The sequence below is a fragment of the Acomys minous genome (assembly GCF_964271855.1).
Source record: "Acomys minous genome assembly, chromosome: 9".
Lineage (NCBI taxonomy): Eukaryota > Metazoa > Chordata > Mammalia > Rodentia > Muridae > Acomys > Acomys minous.
In genome coordinates, this window is record NC_140490.1 from 12,612,853 (window position 1) to 12,632,943 (window position 20,091).

A 20,091-nucleotide genomic window follows, 5' to 3' on the forward strand; every position below is an offset into this window, starting at 1 on the left:
GGACTGGATACACAGTTCTCTTCACAGTCTCTCTCCATCCCCTTCTTCCTCCCCTCTGTCTGCCAGATAGAAGTTGTTTCTTAGAATTCCACTATTCTCTATCTATATCTATCTATCTATCTATCTATCTATCTATCTATCTGTCTATCTATCTGTCTATCATCTATCTATCTATCTATCTCTTGTGTGCTCTTCCAACTTTTAGAAGCCCATGAAGAGCAGTGATTTAACCATTGCTCTTAATACTCTATCATCTTTCAAAACAATTCTTTTTGTTTTGAATGTGTTTAATGTTCTAATCTGGAAAATGGAAACCCCTCGTGGGATATTTGTGAATAAAGCATATAATCAACTCAACTCACACACTCAGTAGGCACTATACTTAATAGTAATAGGAGCAGCTCCAGAATTGCTGTTACTAGTCAAACTCAGGTTTGGATGGCCAGTTTTAGCACAGCCAAACGACAGGTCATACCTAGGTTTGATGATAGGCGAGAGAAACATAGCTGCTGTCCAAAGGACTCTGTACCAAGTTGTGTAGTGGCACATCTCCCTGCTACTTCTGGCCTCAGACGCCTGTCTTCAGGGGCTAGGCTCCATGGTGCACTCGGAGCCCGTACATGAGCCCTGATGTCAGGGCTTCTGCACAGGAAAGCCCAGTTGTGCTTCCTTTCGGGTTGAGACCCTCTACTCTAATTAGGTTCTCAGATCCTCCTGAGAAAGCCAACCCCAGCTCTCCCACTGACTCCCTCTGTTCTGCTTCTCTCGTCGCTGAATTCAAGTGTACTTATCTCAGCAAAATTACTCATGAGCACCCATTACTGGCCTTGCAAACAGATGGCTCCAAATATTCCCAACTCCACAAAATAACAATAGATAACAGCTACTGAGACCATAACTGCTGTTCTAAACGGAACACAAAAGCTCTCATTTTTCACCCTCACACTCACAATAATATCATTTTACTTTTACTGAAGCACAGAACTGTTGGATAATTTTCCAAAGAAAGCACAGCTTTCAACATTAAACTGTACCTTTAAAATTCATTGTATGTAATCTACTGTAAATGTGTCCTTTAATAAGGCATGTGTTGGGCTGTTGTGTATACACAGATGTGAAGGGGGATGGAGTGAGAACATTAAAAAAAATTTTGGAAACTGCATGTGAAATACAGACTTCCTCTTTTATCTCAGCATTTCATACAAGGTCTTACATAAAGGAAGCAAATTAAAAGTTCTTTATTGACCAAAAACTCTTGCCCCAAAGCTAGACATCTTCAAGAAGTCAAGTTTCTAGTCTTCAGCATCTTTGTCCTATCTATCTGGATCTCCACGATCTGCAGATGGAACCTCCCAAAGTAACCTGCCCTCATACTCTCATTTCCACTGTCCTTTCCCCTCATCTCCGCAGAGAGAGACCACTGAGATGTGGGGCTTGCTTTGCAACTTGGCTGATAACCCTCATAGCCTCTGTCAAGCCCTTTGTAGACCTCATGTGGAATTCACAAGCCATCCGCCCTTCTCTGAAGTCCTCTCTCTTAGCCTCCCTGGCTGAACCTGAATCTTTAATCTGAAATAGAGAGTGTGTGCCATGATACATCACTTTACCCCGCCTTCCCTTTCCTCCTTCCCTCTCCTCTCAAGTCCTTTCCCTCCAACTCCTTCCATGCCCCCCCACTTTCAAATTGATAGCCTCTTTTTCTTTGATTATTATTGTTATGTGTGTATTAGTATATTAGTATGCACAAATATATAAATACACTCTCCTGGGCCTTTTTTTTTTTTTTTTTTTTTTTTTTTTTGCTGTTTTGTGTATCTGGTTTCAGGATGATGACCACCTTGTAATGAAAAACCAATTTAGCCTCATTCCTGGAAGAGGCTAATCCTCCCTTTCTCAGCAGTCATTAGTTGCCCACAGTTCTTTGTCTAAGGGTAAGACCCTATGATGTTTTCCATCTTTGTGTTAACAGGCCTATTGATATTACCCTTGTTCCTGTCTTGTTTATGTAACCATTACTAGAAGAGACTGCTTCAGAGCAGACTTCCTGGTGTTCTGGCTCGTATGTCTTTCTTTCCACAGCCTCTCTTAGAAGATCCCTGAGCCCACAGATACAGGACCTGTGATGTAGATGTATCCATTCGGGCTGAGCTTCTTCTCATGATCCATGGATCTCTCCACTGTGTCCAGCTGTGATTTTCTGTGATGGTCTTTATTTCTGGTGAAGAGAAGCTGCTTTGATGAGAAGTTGTAGCTACATTTATATCTGAAGACTTGAACCTATGAACCTCAAATAAGAGTGGATGGACGTGCCATGTTTGTCTTTCAGGGTCTGAGTTTACCTCACTCAATATAGTTTTTCTAGATCCATCCACTTACCTCAAATGAAAACATTTGAGGAGCTTACTGAAAGATGCCAAGTCTTAGGTACCAGATAGTCCTTCCTATGGCTGAGTTTGCTAGAAATGAGTGCTGCTCTTTCCATATGCAAAGAACATTCAAAAATTATAAATTCTTAATAATACTGGCTCCACTGTGAGGGTGTGAGTAGGAGTGCCCTACCCATAGGTTTCTATATTTGCATGTTTAGACATTAGTGAGTACCACTACTTGACAGGGATTAGGAGGCGTGGCCTTGTTAGAGAAAGTGTGTCACTGGGAATGGGCTTGGAGATTTCAATTGTTCTAGCCAAGCCCAGTGGCTCTCTCTTCCTGCTGCCTGCTGACCCAGATGTAGAACTCTCAGTTCCTTCTCCAGCGTCATGTCTGCCTGCATGCTGACATGCCTCCCACCATGATGATAATGGACTAAACCTCTGAAACTGTAAGCCATGCTTTCCTTTACAAGAGTCACCATGGTCATGGTGTCTTTTCACAGCAATACAACATTGACTAAGATAGAAGTTGTTACCAGGGCCCGAGGTGTCATTGTCATAGGTCTGACAATACTTTTGTTTGGAGGGATATAGAGCACGTTGGGATTTTGAACTAAAAAAGTGATTGGACACTTTAAGTATAAATGAATGGGCCATGCTAGTGGGATCATCGAAGACAGTAGGGCTGAGTGCAATTCGAACTGTGGGGGTCTAGCTCAAGAGTTTTCAGATGATAAGAATATTAGTAAGTGGCCTAGACACTGTTCCTATGAAATTTTGGTGAAGAATGTGGCTGCCTTTTACCCTTGTCTGAAATGTCTACCTGAGGCTAAAGTGAAGAATTCTTGATTAGTGGTCCTGACAGAGGAGATTTCAAAACAGCCTAGTATTGACTGTATTGCTTGGCAATTCTGGGCTAGTCTTATGTAGATCTATAATGAAAAGGAACAAGCTGAGTGAGGAAAATGTACAATTTGAGGAGAAAAGGAGCAGCAGGAAGTGTAATAGAGCCAAATCCAGTGCCCCAAGAAATAAAAGGTTTTAAAAGCCTGACACTAAGTGGAATAAAGGGAGTGGTGACATCAAAGCACGACCCACCCAGTTAAGCTTCTACCTTGGAAAAGCAATTAAAGAAAAGCTCAAGGCTGGGTGTGGTGGCACACACCTTTACTCTCAGCACTAGGGAGCCAGAGGGAGGTAGATCGTTGAGTTTAAGAACAGCTCCATCTTTAGACAAAGTTCCAGGTCAGTCAAACTTAGACAGTGTAGGAAAACATTGAAAACAGAAAGCTGGTGAATATGTAATTGAAAGAGAGTGCCTGAGTAAGTCAGCACACTAAGGAAAGCCACTGAGGCCAAGCATGTGGCAAGGGTGTCCCTGCCTAGAAGCTGTTGTGTGATGCTCTGAAGGTGAAGCCTTGATTGTCTTGTAGACCATAGCATGTTCAAGATGCCAGAAGGCTGTGATACCTGTCTAGGAAAGCTGCCAAAAGGAAGTGGAACCAGCCCAAGAGTGAGAAGTGAGTTGCAGTCAACAAAGATGGAAGGAGTTGGAGATCTGAAGATCTCTTGGACATCAGACTTGGAGATGCAGAGTTTGGAATTTGCCCAGCTGGCTTGGGGGTTGTTTTGGTCCAGTATTTCCTCACTATAGCCCAATTCTTCCCTTTTGGAATGGTAATGGATCTCTTGTGGCACTGTATGCTGGAAGCATGTTATCTACTTTTTCATTTTATTTGACATGGGGTTATAGTTGAGACTGCATGAGTCTCAAAAGAGACTTTAATTGAGACTGTGATGGATTATGCATGGGTACTTTGCAAATTTAACTGAATGCTTTTTGCATTACAATACAGATATATGCCTGGGGTGGGGGATGGGCAGGGAGTGGAATATGGTAGTTTGAATGAAAACGGCTCTCATAGGCTCTTAGAAAGTTACATTATTGGGAGGCTCGGCCCTGTTGAAGTAGGTGTGTCCTTGTTGGAGGAAGTGTGTCACTAGGGTGGGCTGTAGGGTTTCAGATGCTCAAGCCGGGTGCAGTGGCTCTCTCTCTTCCTGCTGCCTGCCAATCCAGAGGTAAAACTCTAAGCTACCTCTCCGGCACCACGTCTGCCTGTGTGCTGCCATGCTCCCCACCATGACCATAATGAACTAAACCTCTGAAACTGTAAATCAGCCCCCAAACTGAATGTTTTCCTTTATAGGAGTTGTCATAGTGGTCCTGGTGTCTCTTCACAGCAATAGAACTTTGCTAAGACACTTGTTTATAAAAGGTTCAATAGAAATAGAAGTTCATTCACTTTACATCAAACATTATTTTTTTAAAAATCATGCCCTAAATACTCAAAAAGGGCTTACCATGTGTACATTAATACATCCTGTGCCTAGAAGTCAGTTTCAATTCTAAGTAAAGTATGCAAATAGCCAACGCATGCTTTAAAGATGAGATACAATATTAACATCATTTTCCCAGGGCTCGCTAGTCAATCCATACTGAGTAGAATCTAATCCAAAATTGATTCTCCGCATTCAGTGACCATCAAGCAAACTAACATGAAGGCTGTCATCAAGAGGATAAATAATTTGGAGAGCATCAAAAATATTTTGAAATTGCACACTTTCTCTGGGGAAGGAGGGAGATGAATACATGTTTCCAGTTGACTCGATCTGTGGGAACCACAGAGGCTTAGGAGAAGATGCCAGTCACTCATTCAGCTCAACAAACATTCATAACAACAGCAATAAAACACCTCAATTAGAAATGTCTTCAGAAGGTGAACACACTGTCATTTAGTTCTTGGATAACACCATGACATCAGCCTCCTTATCTTTATTTCCTAGCTCAGATAACAGAGGTTATTAAGTCATGGGGTTTCCCTTGTGTTGTATGAGAAATTTGCTCATTCATTTAATAGCCATTTATTAGAAAATATCCATGTGCCAGACACCAGGATACATACTAGGGACCTGGAGATCAATAAAGTATTTTCTTCTCTGAATCATAATATACAATGTCAAGCTATAGTATTTCTCCCCCCCCCCTCATGTTCTCTGTTTGCTTGGCCTCTCTCCTTCTGCTTTGTGCAAGCTATTGGCCAGCTCTGAACTCATAACCTCAGGGGAAACATTTGAACTGGTAGGAAAAAAAGTAGCTCATATATTTTTCCTGCTATGATGTTCCAGAAGCCCAGCTTCTTAAGAAAAGCTCAGACATTACAGGAAAACAATGGTGTGTCACTAAAAACTTGAAGGAAGAATTTGTCCAAACCTAAGGCAGGGACGTTCCACTGAGAGCAAGACATGGGAAGAAAGAGATCCGGAGGTCCAAAGATAGGAGGGGCCCAGGTCTCCCTCACCAGGGAGCTTGAGACCCCGGAGAGGGAATGGCAGCTTGTCTGCCTCAGCATCTGAAAGCTAGGTGGCCATATTAGTGCAGTTAGAACTAGCAGAAAGCCAAGTGATTTTATAGGGCCACATACACAAGGACACAGATGACTCCATAGTGGTTCATTTGGATCAATGTTTATAGTGTATCACATGACCCTAGACTGCAAAACAAGCCTGAATTTGGAAGCACCATGTAGAAATAAAATTGAATAATAGAAGATAGATGTTCGGGTTCCCATCCAACTGTTTTTATAGACTGGGAGCCATACCCTCTACCCAGATAATGAAAAGTTGTGGCCTAGAGAGTCTGCCTCTGGAAAAAGGAGCATAATTTCCCTACAGACTGAACCTCTGGGGAAAAAAATGACTAATATAAACCTTGCTCATAATATTAGCATAGTAACTGAAATCTCTGCAGAGAAAACAGAAAGTGCCAGAATTTACAAAAAAAAAAAAAAGCTGAAATTTGCAAGATGAGATTGGTAACCAGGTGAGTTCTCTTCCTTTGTGGCTCTGGTCCAGGGGTGAGCTGTGATAATTGCCCATGGTATCTGGTGACTAGTGTGAGAATAATCTGTCATTTCTCTGCTCGAAGGTGAAGAGGAGCTAATGCCTCCAAATCCACTGGAAGTTGAAAGGGCGCTCGAAACAAACAAACAAACAAAAATCATGAGAACCAAAAGAGAAGGACCGCCTGTCTGTGGAGCTTGGCCAAGTCACTGGTGCTCTGTGGCCACAAATAGCAAGACCAACTGCAAATATTTTACTTTGAAGGGAAGGGCTGGAAATTGTACTGAGATTGGGACTGGAGCCCAGCTATTACAACTACACCCATTGAAGGGAAGGGAAAGGTCTCCCGATAAAATAATGCATCACCATAGACTGCAAGGCACACAAAGAACCAAATAGAAATGTTAGAAATAAAAATTAGTATGTATCTGGAAATGACTAATCTTCTGGATGACCTTAATATCAAAATAGATCGAACAAAAGAGTCAAGGACAATAAAAGAAAAGAAGGAGAGTGTCCAATTTGAAAAAGAAATGACATAAAAGATTAAGGAAGGAGATTAACAGAGCAATGGGCTTGTGATACAATCTCGGTGTGATTTACCTTCAGGGATGGGATAGAAGGGAGCCAACATGAACATGTATAAGTCATGGTGATGGCTTCACCACCAATGAGCATTCTTCCCTTTTCTGTCCCACTTCTAGAAAGGACTGGGGGCTGAGGTAATGGAAGGTGGCAACTCCTAGCCTGCCTCTGAGGTGCATCTGGGAGGACTGATGGTTTCTCGTGTATGCAGCTTTTTCTACGGTGTTTTTCCAGTCACTGTAGAAACAGAGGAATGAGGATTTAATATGGGGATTAGGTGGTGGTGAATCACACACTGCAGAAATCGTTACTACTATTGCTACTGTTGGGTTTAATGTAGAGATAGTGATATATAAAAAAATCTTAACTCCAAGGTTGGGACTTAGGAGGACAGACAAGCATCAGACTGTACCTGAGGTGTTTCGACTCAGACACGGATGTAGTTGTCTATGTAGCTGATAGCCATAACCGAGGCATAATCAGCACGTCCAGTCAAAGCTAGATACCATGGAACAAGAGGGCTGAAAAAAACGCCATTTTAGTGGTGTTTATGAATAATCAAGACATGGAGCTGGCCATGGAACCCTTAGAAATGTCAAGTGCATTCAATTATCAGACATAAAGAACCCAAAATAACAAATATTCAAATCATCAGCAACCACCTTGATGAGACAGTAGAATGGTGAGTTGAAACATCAAAAATAAATAAATAGCCAGTAAGCCCATAACCTCAGCTCTTGTGAACCAAATACTATGACACAGAGTTTTTCTTTGGACACAGTCAGATAGATGTGTGTCATGTGACTGAATGTTAGAACAGTGTGGTTGCTGGCATATGCAGAACTGACTTTAACATTTTACTAGTCATAAAAATAAGTATTTAGCCAGAGAAGTAACCTGATTGAATCATCCACAAAATATTTCTTCTTTGCTTTGCTGAGTTAAGGTATATATTGTTCCATTAATGAATTCACACACTTCTTGGGGAAAAAATCCTATTTTTAAAATGCTAAGAAAAATGTACTTGGGAGGCACGTAATAAAACTGCTGAAAAACACTTATTCATCTACTTATTTACTGATTTTGTGTGCAAGTGTATGAAAGTGTATGCACATTACAGAAGTCAGGGGACAACTTGTGGGAGTCAGTTTTCTCCTTTCACCCTTTGGTTCCCATGGATTGAATTCATGGCATCATGGTTGGTGGGAACACTCCTTCACCAGCTAAGCTGTCTCTCAACCCTCCAATGGCTTTAAACCTTTTGTCCAAAACCATAGGCCACAGCAACCCAGAGTTCTATACCTAAAAATATCCCTCAAGGATGAAGGCAACACTGAGACAAGCACAAGACACCAAACAAAGATATAGGGGCATGGGACAAAAAGCACAGCTGCATGCTAGATATGCTAAGCAACCATGTCTAAGCTTAAAAGAAGTGTGGTTGGGGGAAACTGGGGAATGAAGAGGCTCAGTAAATATATAAGTAAATGGAAAGTGCTCCTTTAATTAAATAGATACAATGTTGCCTTCTTGGGAAGAAGGCAACACACACGTAACAAGCATAATATAAAGAGGAGTGGGTTATACACTCTGAAAATACAACATTTCCTGGAAACAGCTAAGGATACTGTGTCAATCGATGTCTAGACAAATAGGAGATACTAGTTATCTAACCAGAGAAATGTAATAGAAAAATGTAAGTAACTAGCCAAACGTGTTTTAGTTTTATAAATGTCTACAGGTGGACTTTAAGTTCTAGCCAACTCAGTGATTATCTCTAAGGCTGAGAGAGATCATGCGAGAAACTAGTAAGAGCTCAAAATAGCCGTTCTACCTCTGAGGCTGAGATTAAGATCTCATTAGTTGGTCTGCGGCCACCACAGGAACACACATCCTCCCAGGAGCAAAGAAATTTGCTGGCATATGTGCAGTACAGTGGTCTGTGGAGAAAACCGCTAGAGGGCTAAGAAACTCACCAAGGTATGCAAGCTAGCTACAGCTGCTGCCCAGGATGTGGCCTACTAGGGCACTAGAGGGCCTGAGCTAGGCAGCAGGGAAATGCTCTTGGCAGAAACATTCTCTAGGGCTGAGGGCCTCTGCACCGGCTGCATGCTGTTATGCTGGCAGCCCCACAACAGGAAGATCCCAGGAGCTGGAAACAGAGGCCCTTGCCTTTGCCACAGACTGCAACCCTCTAGTGCCCTCTATTGGCCAAGCCTATCTGAGCCGGCCAAAGGACTGACTACTGTTTCCAACTCCACAACGTAACAGAAATCAAGGAGGGGGAGGAGGGTTCGGCAGCTTTGGAAATGAGAGGCAACCAATAATAATGTGTGTGCCCAGAGGTAGAGTCTAATACTTAGGGATATAAACAAAAAATGACACTGACATAGTGTGTAAAACTAGGAGATAGGTACAAACAGAATTCTAAACAACACATTCAAATGACCCCAAAACAGAACGAAAGGAGGAACAAAAGAATAAGAAACAACAAAAGAAGGATAGATAGCCCTAACATCATTTCCCTACATTAAAAAAAAAAGCAAAATACAGGAGAATGCACACTGACTACATGGTCTTATTTTAAAAAACATTTCTAGAAAACGTTAATTAGCCTGTAAAGACAGAAAGCAGCCCAGTCTGCCTGGGACGAGAAGTCAGCTGCTGGGCTGCAATGTGGCATGCAGAAATCTTGAGGGTTAACAACAGTATTCTGTGTGCTGACTGACGCAGTGCCTCATGGGTATATGTGTTTGTCAAAAAGGAAAGGAGCATTGCAAAATACATCCTAAGTAAACAGAGTTGATTACAGGTGAATTTTACCTCAATTGATCATCTACTAGTTAAAGTTTGCAGTTTGCTTGTTTGTTTGTTTTTACGTTACACACATATAATGTCTTCTGGTTACTTCCACCACCACTGTCGCTTACCTCCCTTGCACCCCAGTCAACTCCAGGACCTTCCTACTAACCCCTTTCCCACAGTCATGTCTTACTGTGTTAGATTATGATTTCATTCATTTAACCAGGGATGAGTGCATGACTACGGGGTGTTTTGTTTTTGTTTGTTTGTTTCTGTGGATTGGAGTCTACTGGCCTCACCTATGGGGACACAAATGAAGACAATGACTTTCGCTCTCCCTGAATCTCCCAGGATCCAATAATTCAACAAGGAGGAAGGAATAAGGCCCCATGAGGCCTTTTCCCATCTTTGTGTGACTGTAAAAAGGGTCAGTCACGCAGGCTGGTGCTGGTAACCACAGCTTCTGGGAGTTCACGATTTCAACATCCTTGTCATGCCCAAAAGATGACATTTCCTAGCCCTTCTCTTTACTTTCAAGCTTTTGTATTTTTCCCTCTTCTTCTTTGGAGATGGTTTGTGACCTTTAGAGAGGGTGGTATAAAGGCCTTGTTTGGAGCTAGGACTCAGTCACCATTCATTCTTAGCATCTTGAGCAGCCATGAGTTTCACTGTCATTCACTGCAAAGAGAGGCTTCTCCAATTAAGGCTGAAAGTAAGATTGGTCTTCAGTTAGCTCTGGGCACTAGCCTCCTTGTTCAGCCTGCACCATGCACTCTGAATACCAGGAAGCATTTAGCTGGACTCTTTTAAGCAATAGGCATAGTATTCCAGTAGGAACGAAGACTCTAGGGAGCCTGACAGTTGTAGGCAGGGCCGGCCTGTCTGTGGATCTGGAGTCCCTGTGCTAAACTGTGTCACTTCCTACATCAGTAATGGAACCAGCGTCTTGTGAATATAATATTATCTAGTGTGAGGCAGCCCACAGATTCAGCTTTCCGTTCCATGGAACTAAGGGCTGCTGCTGTTTCACTATCTGGAGTATATGCTCTACTGGAGCAGCTACTCAAGGCAGAATGAATCATCTGCTAGAGAATTCCTAAATAAAGAGATCTTCTGGACAGCTCTGGGCTCAGGCTCCGGCTCCTGGCTTCTGGTTTGATGGGCAGATAGTTTAAGGAGCCAAACAGCCCCCTATAGAGCTGTGCTGAGAGGTGGGTGAAGGTGCATCCAGGAAAGACAGAATGCTGAAGTAGAAACCACAGCCAGACATTCACTTTCCTGTCTCCTTGGATGGTTTTTAAAACCTAAGCAAATAGGCGTGTCCTCATATAATTCCCCAATATGATAAGGACCTTGGCCGTGCATGTCTACTTTGAAGAAGCGAAATTGCAAGTAAGAAGGAAGTGCAGAAACTGTGCTGAGTTTCATTAAGTGAAGTGTAAGAAGATTTTTAGGGAAAACACTTAAATGAAAAGATTCACTCACAGTAACTGGCATATGCCATTTATGTTGCAGATATAACACGCTGAACTAACTGCTCAGTGGGAAGGGAAGTCTTAAGAAATGGCCTACCAGACAGTGGGGGAGGAGGGGACCCCTGTCAATGGTCCAGGGAGGGGAACTGGGCAGAAGATGGAGGGAGGGTGGGAATGGGAAGATAAGAGTGAGATGATAACAATCAGGATGCAATGTGAATAAATTATAATAAATTAAAAAATTTTTAAAGACAAAAAAAATAGAAATGGCCTTTTCAAACACGGCAACGTGAACAGTAATGTAAATAGAAGCATGTAACATGAAACCTCAAAAAAGTTTTCTTTTGTGTATAAAAAGCAAACCATAATAAAGAGGACTTCCCTTCAATGTCACCATCTTAAAAGCAACAAATATATTCTCAAGCCTGTCCAAGGATTATACTTGGAACAAAATTATCCCCTTATAGTGAATACCCATAACATCCAAATGGCCTTTACATGCTACATAGTGGATACAGCTACCTCAGAGTAAACTATGCACATTGTCAGTGTGTGGTATGATAGAAACAGCAAAGATTTGGAGTCATCTGGTCTGCTGCTCTGAACATCAGCATCCTCATCTATGTGAACAGGACTAAGAATGCTCACATCATAAAGTTGTTCAGGGAGCATGTTTTTAAGTCCATGAAGGGGCTGGAGAGATGAGTCAGGGGCAACATGCTTATTGTACAAGCAGGAAGACCTGAGTTCAGATTTTCCAGCACGCATATAAAGTAACAACACTAGCAGCAATGACCTGAGTGCTATGAGTGGAAACATATGGGTACCAGAGCATTGCTATTCTAGCTAAAATGTCTATAATAATAATAATAATAATAATAATAATAATAATAATAATAATAATAATAATAATAATAATAATACTGCTGCACAGAGAGAGACTCAGAAATTTTCAGTTACATGTAACTAATAAACATTGAAGTCCTATTCTTTGCTCAGTAAATAAAAAACTTCTTTTTATTTCTTATAAGATTTCATTTTGGTGACACAAAGATGTAATCATAAACACTCATGAGCACTTTCTTGAACCCATGGTATTCTAGACGTCTGTTCTGTCAGAGTGGGTTGATGCTTTAACATGAGTTCTAGAACATTCCCTGGAGTGGTAAAAGTTCCTAAACCTCTCGCATCTCATTTTCTTTCTCTTCTACAGGAATTAAGAACAATGATGACATCAAAATGATCCCTGTGGGAGGCTATGTGTCTCTTCCAGAATGAGGAGGTGCCTCTAGCAATCCCAAGGTTCCCTCATTTTTCATACACAGGTTTCCCCCTTCTCAAGCCTCCGCTGAGACTTAATTTTTTACCAGCTTCAGAACACCAGCAACACCACAAGGTGTTGTCATGGGGGAAAAAAAATCTCTGTTTTAATAATCTTGTTCTCATGAGAATTTCTTTTACTTTTACACTCTATTGAAAGTTCCACTCCTTGAAAACATACTTCTGTGACCCTCCAGGGCTGGTGATCTCACAGCCCTGCTTGCTACCACTGAGCCTGGCAATGAGGTAAACGTCCTTCTCTCACTCTTGTGAGCAGATCCTAAACTAATTTACTATCCCTTCCCTGAGAACTGCAGTCAGAGCACCCACCGCGCCGTCAGACAACCCACCAGCACACCCAGTGAGCTCATCTGCGTCAAGTGAAGCAAATGCTTTTCACTCTCTCTCAACCTACTCTGACATTCAGAATGTGTGTAGCTCTAACAAATTACCTGAGACAAACAGTTTGTGGAAGAAGGATGTCTTCCTGCTCACAGTTGCAGAGATCTTGGACCCTTGGTCACTTGATGCCATTGTTTCTGGGCTTGAGTCGGGTGAGGCAGAGTCTCGGGTCCAGGGAGCATGTGACAGAGCAAGGTGGCTTGCCTAGTGGCAGACAGGAGGCAGAGGGGAAGGAAGAGATTTTCTAGGGGCCAGATACACAACCTTTAAAGGTTCGTATAACCTACAGCCTCACTCTTTAAACGGATCATTATACGCTAGGTATTGCTAATCATACCAGAATTCTCAAAGTAAATTTCAAAATACTGAATTTTGTTAATAGAGTAAAATTATTCATATTCCTATTTATCTAGGTCAGCGTTAACAAGTGGCACTTAGTATAAATGGCCCTCATTTGTATGCCACTTACAGGTAATAGCATACAGTTATTTTACTATCCTACCTTTTTAATGTCTTGGGATCTGAGATATATTTCTTTTAAATGGTGTACAAAAGTTTTTTACAGTCCTACTGTGTAAATTAGAGTACATGGTCTACTTGTGCTTCATGTAGTAAATGTATGATAAGTTCTTTAGGGGAAAATAAAGTCAGAAAGGGAAGAATTGGGCAAGTCATCTGCTTTTAATAATGGTGGCCAGGTATAGAAGGTACCTGAGCAAAGACCTTAGTATCACAAAAGTAAGAGTTCCCAAAAGAGTAAGCAACAAATGCAAAGGCTCATGGGTATAAGCTTGTTTGGACTGCTCAACAGAAGCAGGAAGAACAGCAGGGCAGAGAGGACTGGTGGGCAAGCACTGGAAATGAGAGCAGGGGATTTGAGGCAGATGTGTAGAAGAAGACCTCGTAGGGAACTGTAGCAGGTCGTGGCCAAGTGCCATCCCTGTTATCAGAAGCATCAGCATCAGAAATGATGAGAGAGAGAGAGAGAGAGAGAGAGAGAGAGAGAGAGAGAGAGGTGATCTATCCAACACAGTCACAGAACCTCAAGTCTCAGAGCCCCTGCTAAGAATTTCAGTCCCCCGACCCACCCCACTGTGCCTAACCCCCATATGTCTTCCAGTACTTACTTACTCAACTTAAATTTATATTCCTTCCTTTCCTCCCTCCCTTGCACAGTCCATCTTTGCATCTCTCATTCTACTGGCAAAAACAAGCCTAAATTAAGTATGATTCTGTACATACTCTGTACCTGAACCCACATAGCTAACCAGTGCTGGAGAAAAACGCACCATCGATCTCACCTGAATTCAGATTCTTGTGTAACATGAACCTACCACATTTCTCTACCCCATTACCCATTGTCCCACGGGACCATTTTATACCCTCTCTTACCTTGGCAAGCTTTCACATCTTCCATCTCCTATCAGCTTATTTTTATTCTCTGACAAAACATAAAAAAAAGAAATACACAGAGAGTTTCCATAGTATTCCACCCTTGCGTTTACCAATCTATCTCGTCTGTTACTATGGATACAGTAACATCCTCACCCATCTCTCAACCTCATATTTCTACTTAATCTTTCACACTCTTGCTGACTCAAGGACATCCGACAAGCAATTATTCCTTCTGTATCCTGAATTGCTAATTTCTCCCTTTCTATTCATAATTGTTTATCAATATACATGAGTTATAGAAGATAACATAAAAGTAATTGTTTTTCTAGTCCTAATTCTAGCAGAGGCTTTTCGGTTTGGTAGGTAGGTATGTGCATAGAATATAGTCAACACTGAAAACATAAAATGTACTGCGAAGCTCCACTGTTTTTGTCTGAAGTGCCTATTCTAACTCTACAGAAGTTCATTGAGGTGTGTAACCTCATCCAGTTAATTTTGGTGTATGTTATACGTATTTATTTGCAAGTTTTTTATAATAAAGTTTATAAAAGATCAAAAAACATACAAATATTTTTTATTATCTCACTTAGAAAATATGTATTTTTTAGTCCTGTATCTCCTTCTGGGATTTCCCCAATAGAGAGTCCCATGGCTGTAGTTTGTATCTGAGATATCGCCCTAACCATGTAATTATTGGGAAGTGGTGAACCTTTAAGAAGTGAGAACAGTGGAGGGTGTTAAACAATTGTGGGCATGCTCCCTAAGGGTAGTAATGAAACTCTGGCTTCCACTTCCTGTTCTTTCATTCTGCTTCCTGGCTACTATGAAGCGAGCATGCTTTCTCCACTATGCCCTCACTCATAATATCATAACATGTCTAAAGCACCATGGCTAGATGATGATGAATCACTTATCTTTCTAACTTCAAGCCTTCTTCCTCATGGCGGACCATCTTTTTAAGACTTCAATGCTACCAAGTTGTCAATGATTTCGTTTTTAACTTTTTACAGGTTCTTTGTGGGCTTGACATCATGTGTCCCAACCCCACTCATCTCCACTTCCCCTCACACTCACCCTCCACCCTTGCAATCTCCTACACACACACACACACAGAGAGAGAGAGAGAGAGAGAGAGAGAGAGAGAGAGAGAGAGAGAGAGGGAGGGAGGGAGGGAGGGAGGGAGGGAGAAAATGTCGTTGTGGAAGCTGTAGTATGTCACAGTGTGTCCCACAGTACACCCTTTGTCCACACTTCTTTGCCTGCCTATGACAGCACCAACAAGGTCAGCTTTACTGTGCTGCCCACTCAAGGTGCAGTAGGTGAAGGTCAAGGACAGCGTTCCTGTTCTCATGACCCCAGGGTCAGATCTCCTATCTTCTGCATGTAGCGAGGAACAAGGGGGAAGGAGGGTATTTATCGCTCATCCATGCTGCCACACTGGAGACAGCGGTAGGGCCACCACTTTCACACGCATATCCTCAGGGTCGGCTCGCCCACATCTCCTTCAATGTGCAGGGCCTGTTCTTCTGAGTACTGCAGTTGGCTAGAGGTGGGGTCCACTCTCCTGGTCTCATGCCCCCAGGGCCAGCTCCCCCTTGATCCCCAGGTGAGGGGTAGGGCCAGTTCTGCACAGACCTCAGACATCAATATGTCCCCAGGCAGCAACCCAGACCAGGGACATCCGCCTAACTTTTGGTGGTAACAGACCCCTGCTATGACAAGGCCACAAACCCAGACATGGCCCCTGGCAGCACAGGCCAGGATGCCACCATGGTCCCAGGTAGCATCACAGGCTACTCTCATCCGGCAGTTCCTCACTACTTTTGAGTATCTAGTTCTGCCTCTTTCATTGTGCCCACATCCTTCTGTTTGTCTTTCTCTTTCACTTCTCTACCATTTATTTACTCCTCTTAGAGGCATCCGGGGTCTGTGAGTGTCCAGGGACATCTCAAGAGTGGTCTCAGGAGGGTAATACCCCGCTTGTGCATTCCAGAGCCAGACTGGTTGGTCATCTCAGGCTAGCCCCCTGTCCAGACCCATGGTGCCAGTCTGGAGGTCATCTCAGGTTTACTCTTCCCCCTGCTCTTGTAAGGGTCATTTTTCTCAGCCTCGGTCCTAAATGGGCCCAACAGTCCCAGGTGAGTTTCTTCTAGGCTCAAGCTTTCTCCTGGCCTGCCTTGTCACCAGGTGGTCATCTCAGGCTTGCTTTTTTCAGGGAATGTTAGACTACTAATCATTCAGATGTTCATAGGTCAGAACACCAAGTGTAGACACGGCCTCTCTCCTCTCTGCCACCTACTGACACACATGTGACACAGTGGCCACACCTACAATGCCTCCTGGGACAAGGACAGTGTTCTTTCTTACTATATAATTTATCTAGTATTCCACACTGTTTTCAGTAGAATGATCCTTTGTTTATTTTCTGTTGCTATATTTGAATGATATATCTACACCTGATGATTTATAAAGAATAGAAGTTTATTTCATTTATGATTCTGGAGACTATGAAGTCCAAGAGCCAGCAGCTGCAGAGCCCCAGATGAGGGCTTCATGTTGCTGTAGTTATAGGAAGAACTACAGTGAGCAGGACTGAGCCTGAAGAGCAAACGCACTGGCTTGGACCTCCCTCTCCCCCCAAAAAGCACCCACACATCGTGAAGGGTTTATACTCACAACCTTACCTAACCCTGACTACCTCCCAAATACCCCATGTCCAAACACCCTTACCATGAATTCAAGAATTAGGTTCCCAAAACACGAACTTTTGAGGGATTATATTCACATAGTAACAAATGTTTGGTCTGAATTTAAAAACTTGACTTAAAAGCCCAGCTCCTTTACAGATTCAAATGCTCCTTTTATTTGTTTCAATTGGCCCATTATTATTATTATTATTATTATTATTATTATTATTATTATTATTATTATTATTAATCTTTACATTCTGACCACAGCTTGTTCTTCATCCTCTCCTCCTTGTCCCTCCCTCTCACCCCCCAACCACTTCTCCTCCCCCTTCTCCTCAGAAAAGGGGAGGGTCCCCATGAATATTAATCCACCTCGGCATATCAAGTTGCAGTAGGACTAGGCTCAGCTTCTCCTCTTGAGGCTAGATAATGCAACCCAATTAGGGAAAATGGATCCAAAAGCAGGCAACAGAGTCAGAAGCAGCCCCTGCTCCGGCAATTAGGAGTCCCACATGAAGACCAAGATGCATAACTGCTACATACATACATCCCATGCATGTTCTCTGCTTGGCAGGTCAGTCTCTATGAGCCCTTATGGGCCCAGGTTAGTTGATTCTGTAAGTTTTCTTCTGATGTCCTTGATTCCTCTGGCTCCTTCAATCCTTCCTCTCTCTCTTCTACAGAATTCCCCAAGCTCCACCTAATGTTTGGCTGTAGATCTCTGCATGTGTTTCCATCAGTTGCTGGGTATAGCCTCTGACAGTAGTTATGTAATCATCATTTAAATTATCTTATCCTGGTTCTATATGATTATTATGTAAATATATATATACATATATGTGTATCTATATATAGAGAGAGAGATATACATGTATATAAACTCTCCTTGGAACTCAATATATGTATCTAAGGTGTATGCAGAGGTTTATACCTCCCATTTTCATCTGGATGCCCAAAAGGGCCCTCCAACCTCCACCGCCCATTCCTACCGTGCCGCCAGTAACTCTTTATCTTGAACGTTCACTCTATTCCTGTGGTTTTACAGTCTACCACTGTCACTTACTTCTAGGCCTTTCCACACCCCCTCTTTCCTGTTTACCTAGGCCCTAATTGCTCTGTTTAAAATTCAGGTGAGGAACCAGCACCCCTGATGCATCTGTCTGGGTTGAGTGCTTACACTTCTTTCTAGCAGAATGTTGTGCAAACATTCTGAGCAAACTCACAGTCTGTCATGGCATCTGATTTGCTTGTCTGCGGTCCCCCAGATTAAGTAAATATCTTAATGAAGCTAAATCAACTTATTTTCCAAGTTCTTTCAACGTACTCACTACATAACAGGTATTTAACATACTCATTTAAATGAATGAATGGTGTTTATAAAACATCTTAAAACCCACTTTACAAAGACATTTCCAACCAGCTGTGCTGCTGTACAGCTATACTCCTGGCACTGAGGAGGATGAGGCAGAAGGATCTCAGCTGGGAAAGCAGCCTGCGCTACACCATGAGATCCTATCCCAAAATAATAATGATAATAATAATAACAATGTTTTGGAGAGATTAATTTCTCCAGGATATTTCTTTAAAGGAATAAAAGATACAGTTGCTTGCTGATGTCTGCAAGTATGTGATTTTGTTTGTTTGTTTGTTTGTTTTTTGTTTTTGTTTGTTTGTTTTTCAAGACAAGGTTTCTCTGTGTAGCCTGGGCTGTCCTGAACTCCCTTTGTAGACCAGGCTGGCCTCAAACTCATAGCGATCCACCAGCCTCTGCCTCCCGAGTGCTGGGATTAAAGGCATGCGCCACCATGCCTGGCTAAGTATGTGATTCTTTATAGTTTCTGCTCTTCCATGACAAACATCTCTACGGTTTCATCTGTAGCAGAGAGAAGAAAAACAAAGCATACCTAACAAACAACATGGATTGTTAATAATTTGCCTATACCTGGGCAGTGGAGAAAGTGTCACTTGTAACTTCCACCCCGGCCTTATTTTATTTCCAGACACTAACAACCGGATTACCTCGTAGATTAACTGCTATACTTCCTCTGCTCACTGGGATAATACACAGGGTTTCAGAGCTTATGATCTACTCGCTGTTTCTATCAATTTCAAAGTGGGCTCTGCTGTTCTCCAGACGGAAGCTTCAATGGCCGCCATAGATCATGAGCCTTCAACTACGCAGCTCCACACAAGCAACTACCCAAAGCACGGGTGCAGGGCATGCTTTTCATCTTTTTGTTTGTTTGTTTGTTTGTTTGTTTATTCACTTTACATCCCAGTCTCAGCCTCCTCAACTCCTCTTTTCCCAGTCCCACCATCCCTCTTTCGTACCCCATACTCCTTCCACTATTCCTCCACCCACCCACCCACCGCAGTTCATCAACTCATATTAGGACTGAGCACATCCTCTTCCCCTGTGGCCTGGAGAGGCAGCCCTTCTGGCGAGGAGAAGAGCATTCTTTATGAGGAAAATATCTATCACCTAGTACTCAAGTGCGGTACCTCCAAGCATATTTCTAACTTACAGAGAAGGCTGGATGAGTATAGAAAGGAGATCTGGAACTTTTCATTTGAAAGGGTGTTGAATAGAGAGAGAGAAACAGAAATCATGTCTGTGTGAAGGAAAGGGCAGGCAATGGTTCTTTCCTGTGCTCTTTCTCCAAATCTGGTCCTCTGTCCAGAGATCACACCCACTGGGCCTCCAGAGTCACTGCTTCCTGAGAAAAGACCACATAAGAAAGAAAAAATAAAGAAAGCCAAAAGCAAATTTATTCTCTGTAAGCAAAAGCTCTCAGGTTGGCCTGGAACAAGTTGGAAAATACTCTCTCCTACATATCTGTATATGCCTCAGAAGATGTGAAAATGTAATTCTATCAAATCACTTAGCCGGTGTGTTGAAGGGTACTCACCCTGGCAAAACCAATTTTTGTGGCTGTATCAGTCAGAATAACAAGAATGCTAGTCCCCCAGGTCAGTGCAAGCATGCATTTCTCATTCACTCTACATGACTAGTGTACCTCTCCACTGGAGAGGAATGGTATAGAAAGTTAGAATTTTTTCAGGATGTAGGCTGATGTAGGCTTTGAACTTTTCCAAACATACTTTATGTGGGGCTCTTTAATGCTTACACCTCCCTTCCAACCCACCTAC

At 42.4% G+C, this 20,091-nt stretch overlaps 1 long non-coding RNA gene across 1 annotated transcript; it reads right to left on the reverse strand.

The window, feature by feature from the left end:
• Positions 1 to 1,730: 1,730 nt before the first annotated feature.
• Positions 1,731 to 19,649, reverse strand: LOC311605967. Its single transcript, XR_014782132.1, has 5 exons — positions 19,467 to 19,649; positions 14,249 to 14,297; positions 12,907 to 13,060; positions 6,876 to 7,094; positions 1,731 to 2,215 (listed from the first exon to the last, which is right to left on the reverse strand). It is a non-coding gene; the product is annotated as an uncharacterized lncRNA (long non-coding RNA).
• Positions 19,650 to 20,091: the final 442 nt, after the last annotated feature.